Source organism: Talpa occidentalis, unplaced genomic scaffold (genome assembly GCF_014898055.3).
Source record: "Talpa occidentalis isolate TD23 unplaced genomic scaffold, MPIMG_talOcc4v2.1 talOcc4.4, whole genome shotgun sequence".
Taxonomy (NCBI): Eukaryota; Metazoa; Chordata; class Mammalia; order Eulipotyphla; family Talpidae; genus Talpa; species Talpa occidentalis.
Genome location: NW_023604295.1, coordinates 57,699,362 through 57,710,401, shown reverse-complemented (window position 1 = coordinate 57,710,401; position 11,040 = coordinate 57,699,362).

Here is an 11,040-nt window from a genome sequence, read left to right as displayed (position 1 = left end):
CACTGCTGAGGGGAGCAGCGCAGGTGAGACAGGAGAGGTCTGCTGTGCCATGTTGCTCAGCAGGGTTGCGCCAGGGTTGCTCCCTGCCCTGCCGGGCATCGAACTGGTGCTGCAGAGGCTGCGGATTGCTTCATAGTGTGGTGTTTAACCCCTTGTGCCACCAGGGAGGCCCAGACTCCCCCCATAAAAGTTTGTAATGGGAACGGAACAGATTCCTGGTTCTTCCTTGATCAATTTTCCAAGGAATAACATTGGGTCTTGTGAACTCTAAATGATGATCACGAGTATACTTTTTTCTTAAGACTCTCAACAAAATAATACAATGGATTCGTATATATTTTGTGTGTTTCAAAGCCATGGTAATTATTCTTTTTGATTCTGATGTCATATTGTTTTAGGCCACTGGAAAGGGGCCCTTTCCATTTAGTTTCTGTTTTCTTTAGATATGAGACCATTCGTCCAGATAAATTTATGATTTCCTGTTAATAAGATGTGCAGATTCATCTTCCCATTTTCTGCTCCAGCCCTAACTGGAATCACCTATTTCACCAAGAGTTCTAGAATATTTTAGTCGAAAATTGTACTTATGGAACACAAAAGTTCTCACTGCTGGATCTTTTCTGTGGATAGAGTCAAGAAATAAATACCTTTTTAAAAACAAGATAAAAAGACGAGCTTCCAATTCAAATTTAAAATTATGGGTTTTTATTGAAACTTGTTTAGCTTTCTATAGGTATTGTTTTCTGTTTTCTCACACTGCAAATCTCCTTACTACATTAATCTAATTACTTATTTTTATCTTAAATTTACCTATTGTAGCTTTAAAATATCAATGTATTTACTAGTAAAGGCAGTCACTTCCAGGTTTTTTTTTAAACTGAAATAACTTCTGTTTCTATGCTGTTATATAATCACCAGTTGTGTTCATTGGTTTTATTTTCATCAAAAAAACTTTCTTGCTGTTGAATATATCCTTTCTTAACCACATAAAAATTTACATAGCTCAATGTGAAAATTATAGCAACAGTTCATACTTCAATCTTTCCTCTTCCTTTACCCAATAAATTCTTTCCTAATAGTTAATGATTTATTACATTTAGAAAATTTTCCTTCCATTTAGAAAATTTTCCTTCCATTATTTCTTTATGAAAAAAAGGTAGATAGAAATACACACACACACACACATGCATATATATAGTAATATTTTCATATTTCCTCCACTTCTTCGGAAGAGGCAGCACACTATACATTCCTGCTCCTGATCTTTTTCACCTGACACTATATTCTGGCAACCTGGCAATCAGTGCATGTAAGTTGAGATCAACCTCATTCCTCTTCACAGCTGTGTAGCATTCCATTCTGTGATCACACGTTATTGACACAATCACTCCCCTATTGGTGAATAGATCAGTTGTTTACAATATTTTGATAACATAAATTGAGCTTCAAAAAATAGTTTTGTGCATACATTACTGTGTATTTTTTAAACCAGTGTATATCTGGAATATATTCAAGAAATGTAATTGCTGAATCAAAGAATAAATGTGTATGCTTTTTTTTTTTTTTTGCTGGATATTACTAAGTGATTCCATCACAGTTGCACCATCCTTTAAACTCCCATTAGCAAAGAGTCCTGTTTTCCCATTGCCAGTGAACTTGGCTAAACACTGCATTTTTTTGTCATTCAATAAGAAAAACATCTTAAGTTTTCATGTGAATTATCTTGTTCTGAGCAACATTAAATATTTTTTGAATTTTCTTTATAAGAACAGTCACGGAAGACACTGAACAGTCACTTAAAAAACAAAACAACAATCAGAATCCTGAACTTTTACTATCACAGTTGCTACTTGAAGGGATGAAGCAGTAGGAGTGGGTGGTTTGTAGGTGATAGAGACTCTCCCAGGTAGTGGCTGATCATCTCAAGTCTGACTTTCACCTGGTGAAGGTGGGCGACCAACCCCCTCCCCCGACCCCTCGGGCAGGATGATCAAGTCCTGCAGGTGGGGCTTTACTGCCTCAGGCTTCTCTAAAGGCAGTAAGGGTGCAGGGCTCGGTCTCGCGCAGGCGCATTAGCGGGAGTGCCACCGTCGGGTCAAGCTGCGACTCTGGGCGCTGCTGTCCCAGCAGGAGCCCCTGAGCTGCACCAGCGCTGGCAGGGCGTGTCCAGCCCTTGGTCAAGGTCCACGCCAAGGTAGGTGAACGTGCAGAAGGTCGGCTTCCTTTTCGACTCCTCTGGCATTCATTTTCTTTTCTGGGTTGCTTTTTCTCAATTGTGCATATTCTTTGTGTTGTGGGAATATTGTATTTGTCGAGAGTCTCCAGGTAAACTATATATATATATGGGGGCGGGGGTGGAGGGTGGTTGGAAGAAACTGACTTGTGTTCACGCCAAGGTAGATGAACCTGTGAGTGGTCGGCTTTTTGACTCCCCTTGCCTCGTTTGTTTCTGGGTTGCTGTCTTCTCAATTGTAGATATTTTTGTGTTGTAGTAATATTGTATATTTCAAGAGTCTCCAGATAAACTATTTATATATACTAGTTTATATATAGATATATGGGTGTGGTGGGGGAGAGAGAGCGAGAGAGACTGACTTATTTTAAGGAACTGTCTCATATGACTGTGGAGACTTGGAAGTTTGAAGTTTGTGGCGCAGGCTGGCAGGTTTGCAATCCAGAAAAGAGTTGATGGTTAAGTCTTCAGTACCAAACCTACAGGCTGGAAACTTGAGCATAGTTTCTATGCTTTTGTTTTGAGGCAGAGTTGTTTCTTTGGGGGGAGGAAACCCCAAAAAACCTCATCTAAAAAACAAACTGTCTTTGCACTTAAGGTCTTCAACTGATTGGGTGAAATCCACCCACATTATGGAGTGTAATCTGCCTTACTCAGTCTATTGGTTTATATGTTAATCACATTAAAAAAAACCCTTCAAAGCAATAGTAAGACTGGTATTTGACACCACCCCCCCAAAAAAAAAATGGAGCCCTGGACACCGTAGCCTACCCAAATTGACACGTAAAATTAACATCACAGACACTGAGGATGTTTTCCCCAAACTGCCAACTATCTCAACATATTCTAGCTCAAATTTTATACATAAGTATCCAAATATTTGTTAAATTGACATCTAATTACAAATATTTTAGAAAGCATAAGATGTCTACTGAGAATAATTAAATCTTATTTTTTGTGCATTTCAATTGAAATATCAATAATTTGTTTATATAAAGGTTATTACTGAATAGTAATTTGAATTAATTTTTTAATCACAGAACTGGGAAATAAATGAAAACATTTTACATGTTCACAAAGACTTTTTTTTTTAATTTAATAACAAATCTGTCACAGGATGTTTCCACAAGAGGAAACATCCTTTTAATTCTTAAATCTATAGGTATGTGTTCTATGGTGGATGAAAATATTTGAAAATATGAGGAGTCCCATAAAGTAATCCATATATGTGAATTTCATCTCCCCTGAAATACACCAAGTTCCTTTTTTTCCTTGGAAATAATTGTTTTTCCTTCTCTAACTCATGCAAGTGTCTAAAGTACTCTGCTTCAGGTCACAAGGACAGGTTCTGGCCAAGGTAGGCTGAACAATGTCCTTTCCTGGGACTTCTTAACTCAGAAAGTGAAACAGTTTCTGTTCCTGTCCAGCTCTGGTGATGTGATTTTTCTGACTCCCTGCCCCCACCCCAATGTGTAGCAGCAGATCAGCTGAGCACACGTGATTAGTGCCCAAGGAAGAAGCAGAGCCTCTAGCAGACTAAACCCAGGGTGTATGCCAGGCCTTGGTTTCTCCTGTCCCCAAGGTACCCAGGCTTCCTCCTGTATTTTAATCTCTTATGGTTGCAGAGTTTGTTTCTCTCACTTACAAACCAGACAGTCATAGAATCATAGGGGCACAGAAGTTTAACACATTGTTTCAGGAGATTCATGTGCTTTCTGAAGAAGCCCATCTTGGAATGCTTATCCGCAGTCCTCAAATCCAGACTTCTGTTCAAAGCTCTCCTTCAGTTCTGCAAATATCAATCTCAGATGATCTTTACCCAGGAAAACACATCATCAGAAATTAGCTTTCGTCTGATAGTTATCATGACTTTGCTGACATAATTCTTAGAACCACAATTCAAGTAAACATCTTTGTTTTTTTTTTTTTGTTTTGTTTTGTTTTCTTTTTCTCTAAACTTCTCCCAGAAGACCTGTGGGCTTCCACATGCCAAAGAAGCACAGCGCCAAGGATACCACACCAAAGGGGAAAGTACTGCTCTGATGCCCCATACAAGAGCATCCTTTCATTTACTAAACACATGTTGAGTGTTAGGTGTCAAGGATGAGGAGACTGAGATAAAATAGAGAAAAAAAAACTCTCAGGAAGTTTCCGGGGTCACATGCCCACTTATAGTTGACCCATTCCCAGGGGACCAATTTTAGTGTAGAATGGAGATACCTCACTACCTGGGCTCCATCCACATCTGCATTTTGTCAGCATCCTCTTGTCCCTACCTCCACCCTTTTTGAGGGGAGTGGGGAGGAATCATCACAGTCTAAGACACAAAATCTTCCTTCAAAGAATTTCGCAATTGGAAGGAAGAAGACAGTCATGAGGGGAAAAAATAGCTATGACAAAAATCATAATGTACCAAGATCCAAGCCATGTCAGAATGAGGAGGAAGAGGCAATTAATTAGGACTGGTGATTAAACATCTTTGTTTTATATCTAAAGACATTAAGCTGGAAAGGTTATTTTCTGAAGTGGTATGGCTTAACTAAACAGTATTTTTCTGGAGTTTTTCTCAAGTTGCTTCTGAGCATTATTGCGCTAGGTTGTTTTTATTTACTATTTTAAGTTACAAATTTGAAATTTGCCTTCCTAAAAGGCAAATATAATTTCATCGAAATGGGGAAGCATGTGCTGTTGGCAATGTAAAAATGTAATAGTGGAAATAGCTATCAAATGTAATTTGAAAAGAAAGTTTTAGATTGCTTATTTGCATATCACCTCACCCAACTCTTAAATAAATAAGCTGTGATGAATAGCAATAGCTTTGTAAAGCACTCTGAAATCAGAGAATCCTTAGGAGAAAAGAGCCATAGTAATAAGTGTCATTATAAATAATTAGAAATGCCTGTCACACATCTACCTTTAAAGGTTTCTTTAAAGTAACTGACATATAACCCACCTGGGTTAATCCTCCAGCTTCAGTTTAGTTTCTGCAAGAATCTGGTTATCCCCGGGAGAGTGAAACCCACAGAAGAAAACAAGAACAAAGCCCATGACTGTGTGGGAGGGCTTGGGTTTTTTTCCTGAGCACAAACATGTGAATCAGCCTTTGCAAGTTTGCATTCAGAAATAATTGAGACAGCAGGGGAAATCATGCTCCATATTATCTTGGAGTGGAACAACCTGCTCTCAAGAGCGCTGCTCCAGCCAGGCAGAGGGACAAATCCGCCACAGAGCTAAACAAGCCCTGGCTGGCTTCCCCAGCTGCCTGCAGCCCCCCACATCCCATCTCCTCTCTGGTGAAACAGATTTTCCTTTTGATAAAGCAGATTCCACAAATGACAAATAACAAATCAGGAAATGTTAAAAAGATTAAGTAAACAAAGACAATAGGAGTTTGGCTTAGCCACCGCTGTGCTGTGTTGTGACTGCCGCCCTCGATTCTCTCCTCTCTGCACAGATCTACCTGCACCTGCTTACAAAAGCTGCTTGTGTCCCTGTGTGACTGGAATGCAGCTCTCACTGTTCTCAGTGGCGTCCTTAGGTGGTGCAGCGGCTCTGTGATTTACAGGGTCCCCTGCGTGCCCTGGATCTGGTTAACTCCCAATTCCTTCACTCCAGGGATAAATATTTTTTGTGTGAACAGATCGAGTACTCACCAACCTAAAATTAGCTCCTCTGAGTAGAATCCCTTGTGGCATGACATCCTCCCAGTTAACCTTGACTCCCCTGCTTCTCTCCAGCTTTTGAATAGTTGGTGGACACAGCAGCCAGGCAGGAGGCCCATCTTCTCTTTCCTTTGTCATCTGTCATTGAGCCTAAGCGGGTGTTTTGAGCTCAGTGTGGGCCCAGCAAACATTCTTGTCTGTCAGACCGCCTGTGGTCTCACAGAGGAGAAGGTGGTGTCAACTCATCTTCCCAGGAAAGCTCTGTTCTTTTTATCTGCAGCACCAAACACTGAGTCTTTGGAGGCACACTACTGAGGCATTTCTACAACCGTGTGCTAACCACCTCCTTCTCTGAAGTTGTAACTCATTGGGCCACTTGAGGATAGAATCTTGCCATGGGGAAAAAAAGAACCCATCATGGACAAAGGGCACAATAGATACAGAGTAAGGACTTTTGTTTTTAACAGAAGGCAGAGCAAGAAGACACTAAGTGTAAAGGTATAGAAGGAAAAGTGTTAAAATATTGAGCATCACCTAAGTGCTAGGCATTTTCCATCCACACATTCATTTAGGTATCAAGAATTCTTTACCAGAATGCATTATTTTCTCCTTTTCATAGTTGAGAGAATTGACTTAACTGATGCAGGAGCCATGAAGGTAATAAATAAGGACGACATCATGCTGCACAATCCAAGCCCTTGCCTTCCAGATCACTCTGGAAAGACTAACACAGGACTCCCATTAGTATTCAAATCTCATGGCCAACCTCTCAATGGGAAGGAGAGGGGAAAAGGTTGTGGGAAGAGATAAAAAGCCATGCAATAGCTTCAATCCATAGAGTGGCTGGAAATTTCCAGGAAGAAAACTTGCAAAAAATGTTAGGCATTAAAATGGCTTTAAAAATAAACATTTAAAAACTGGGCTATTTTAGGTGTGCAATTATAACGATCTCTTTGTGCTGTGTTAGCATGTAAAGTTGCTGGGAATGCAGTAGTTACGGATGTGATCTTCTTTGTTTTCATCTGGGGCCATATTTTGAATCAGTGGGCAGCACTGGTTCACATACTTTATTTCGGTTCTTTACTCCTCCAGAGAAATGGTCAGCTGACCGTGGCCAATAAAGCATCACTATCTGCTAACAGCATATTCCAGGGAACACTTGTGTGGCAGCCCACAGCAGCCGCTGCTTGGAAAGAGATAACAGTTTCCATCAATCACTCAGAGTTGGAAGGAATGTCTGGGGCTACAACTCACTTATTCAAGTGGAGCATCTGGAGTGGAGATTCTCATAGGGGGGCCTTAGGAGGAAATGACAAAAATCATTGGCATCAATCCCGTCCTACTTAGTTTATATTCCTAACAACAATCCTCAGGTAAATGTTACTGCTCCATTTTACAGAGGAATAAAAGTAGTTTCTGGGTGGTTAAACAAGGAAGTTTGGTTGTCACTACCTGATTTCAAAGCTGATAAGATTCCAAGATCAGCTTTTTACATTATACCTCAGCTGTATAATTACATTATACATTACATTATACCTCAGCTTTTTACATTATACCTCATTATGTATAAATCCCATGGTTATGAATTGCCTTGGAGTTAGGCCATAGTAGTAGCCATAGTGGTAACAGCAGCAGCAGATATTTTTGAGATTTCCCCATGCTAGGCATTTTTAAAGATAAACTCATTTCATAAAGCAACTAAATGGTAAATAATTTTTGTCATTCAAGACAGGAAGAATTTTGGTTTTGCTCTTCTAGAGGTTAGAGTTGTGTGCATGGAGAGCAGAGGTAGGAGGGGAGCGAAGAGATGACCTGTTGTACTGGTGTTAATAGTGAGGGGATGAATCTAGTCTCCATCATTCAAAACTAAACAATTGGAGGGTATTTTTTTTCTTTAAAGATCTACACATAAATAAAAATAGAAGAACTGAGGTGCAGGCCAAATGTGTGGTGGGATGAGAGGATTTGCGAGAATGGGGAGCAGAACAGGTGAATCTAGTAAAATACACTGCTGAGGGGAGCAGCAAGCAAGAAAAGAAGGTCTGCTGCGTTATTTGGGTCAGCTTCCTGATTGGGCATCAAACTCAGGCCTTAGTGGTGATAGCGCCGAGACTTAACCCCTAGGCCACCAGGCAGGTCCTGGAGAGTATCTTTTTAACCAAAATCTGTGGTATCAATGAATCTTCCAACTTGGTGGGTCTTGCTTGTCATGTGGGGCATTGATAGTTGATTCTATATGTATTTTTGGTCCTGTTCATTTTTTCCTAATGCTGGAGTATGTGCATAAACCTAAGATTCTTATTTATTACTACAGATTACATGCTTCTGGTAATATTTTAGTCCTATGTATTCACTTTGAAATATTTGAATTTTCTTAGGTTCATTTTCTAAGTCAAGAGTATTCACTAAGGACATATCTCCATGCATTTTTATTGACAAGAGTATAGCACAAAATTATATTCTCCTCTGCTCCTAGCTCAGCCCAGCTCATCTTCACAGCGGCAATCATTAGGTTCTGTGCATAGTTACAACCCTGGCTTTCTCTGCCTGGCAGGTGGGCGATACAGAGTAACTATCACTATTGTTACGCTTTTCTATGCTAGTTTAGTGTTATTTGCTGTTATGTCAATTGTTATCAGTTTAAAACTCCACCAAAGGTTATATGCTAAACTCAACATTCTGTCACTTATGCCCTAATTCTAGCAGCTGCCTTATACTCAGAGATAGGAACTTTGTTGAAGGGAAAAAGACAGTACCCTTCTGAGTCTCATTCACAAAATCAATTTTTACTTCCTTTCTCAACTTGCCCCTGAAACATGGATGCTGTGCTTTAAAGACTAATTGATCATTTTATTTCAATTGCACAGAAATCATATTGAGAAAGTGAGTAGACCTCAGGCCATTAGAGCTCAATACTTGGCAGAAAGCAATCTGCTTATCAATTAAAATTAGAAACTCAAATCCCCACTGTTTCCAATTGTCATGGTAATAAAGAAAAATATACTCTCAAATGGCAAAGTATTGACCACTAAATTCATTCTTATGAAACTGTATCTAATGCAGTGTTTATAGTATCAGCATTGCCAATTACTGTAGAACTCTGCTGACTCTGATGGCTAGTAATTTATATGTATTTCCCTTATCACAGTCTACAGGTTAAATATGACTTTCTAAGCAATAGATCTGGTTCCCCTTTCTACCACATACTTTACATGAAACCATTTTCCATTGCTATCATTTGTATAATTTAATAACTTTCCCCCTCATGCCATTCTTAAAATGTTACAAAGAAAATGGTATTTGGTTCATTAGCAGTGAAAGAAGGCAAAGAAGTCCAAACTACTTAGGAAAAAAAAGGGCAAGAAACCAGGACTTTCATGATTAAATTATTGTATCTCTTCTACATTTAATTACCATTTCCAATCAGCTTTCACAGCCCTTTTACTGTGCTCTGCATTGTAATTGTATCAAAATTAAGTCAAGGGACTGGTCCTGAAGGAGAAAAGATAGAAGCAGGTGTGAAAACTGATCATAATAAAAGGTCAACCAGGATCAATAATACATTCAGGGTTTTGTCAAAATGCAAAGGATGAAGGTGTTTTTTTTGACTAAAGGAACTGACGAGATTCATGGAGTAGGAGAGTCTGACTAAGAAATGAAAATAATTCAAACATCAAAGGGGCAGTTGGAATCTCCCTGCTAAGGGAAAGCTTTAGAAAATAAGGAGGGTGGGCCTCCCCGGTGGCGCAGCGGTTAAGCGCTGGGTTGCGAAGATGCCCGCAGCCTCTGCAGTGCCAGTTCGATCCCCGGCTGCTCCCCGGCCACCGGAGGAGGGTCCCACATGGCGCGCAGACCTCTCCTGCCACCCGCTGCGCCCCTCAGCAGTGTACTTCGGTCCTTCTGCTTGCTCTGCTCCCCGCTCTGGCTTGGTGAATTCTCTCACCCTCCCATGCTTCTGACTATACCCAGTGCTTGTATAAATAAATAAATAAATCTTTAAAAAAAAAAAAAAGAAAGGAGGGTGTGGAAATGCAGATGTCTTCAGGGAATTGCTATTTCTTTGGACCAGATGATCTGGGATGTTGGATTTTAGGATATGGCTCTGAAGAGTAGGGTTTAGCAGATTTTGAATAGTTAGTCTTAGATGCTGTGCTAATTACAAGAGCAGTGACAACAGTGACCAGTGACCAGCCTCACTTAAAAAAAAATAGACTGTGGAGCATTTTAGGTTCACAGAAAATTTGTGCAAAAAGCAGACTGCCTGTATATTCTCATCCCACCCCCACTCAGTTTCCTGTTAATATCTTGTGTTAGCATGAGTACATTTGTTACAACTGACAAACCAATATTGATAATTATTGCTGCCCAACCTTCAAAATCTCATTAGGCTTCTCTGTTGTAAATTCTGCGGGTATAGATAGATGTATAAAGTCATGTGTCCATCATTTTCGATTCACATACGTGGTTTTATTACACTAAAAAATCCTTCTGTTACCCCTGTTCATCCTTCCTTTCACCTAAAAACCTGGTATCCATTGTCATTTTCCTGTCTTTATAGTTTTGCCTTTTCAGGAATGTCATATAGTTAAAATCACACAGTGTGTAACCTTTCAAACTGGCTTCTTTCACTTTGCTATATGTATTTAGAATTTCTCCTTGTCTTTTCATGGCTACTGATAGCACATATCTTATTTAAATATATTGCATGTTATGGGTATGCCACAGTTTATTCATCTGTTGAACATCTTGGTTGTCCTTTAGTTAAATAGTTAACTAATTTTTGGCAATTTTAATTAGAATGATTATAAACTATTACACTTTCCGTTTTGATGTAATTTTATAGTTCCTCCCAACAAGAGGTGATGTCTTTTTTTTCTCTAGCCCTTGAAACCAGGCTCAACATTGACTAGTTTGGGCCTGTAATCATTAAGAAACACAATGAGCACATATAGGACCTTGCCTGCTTGCAGATCTCTGAACTCTGCAACTGCATGTGAGGAAGCCGGGCCTAAGCTGCTGCTGCTGAGACCTGAGTCCTGACTAATAGCCCACGAGACCATCCCACATCCTTCAGCCACAAGCTGGTCTGTGAACTGACTTTAAATACTAGCAGAGATCAGGGCAGCAGGGACACACCAAAGGAAC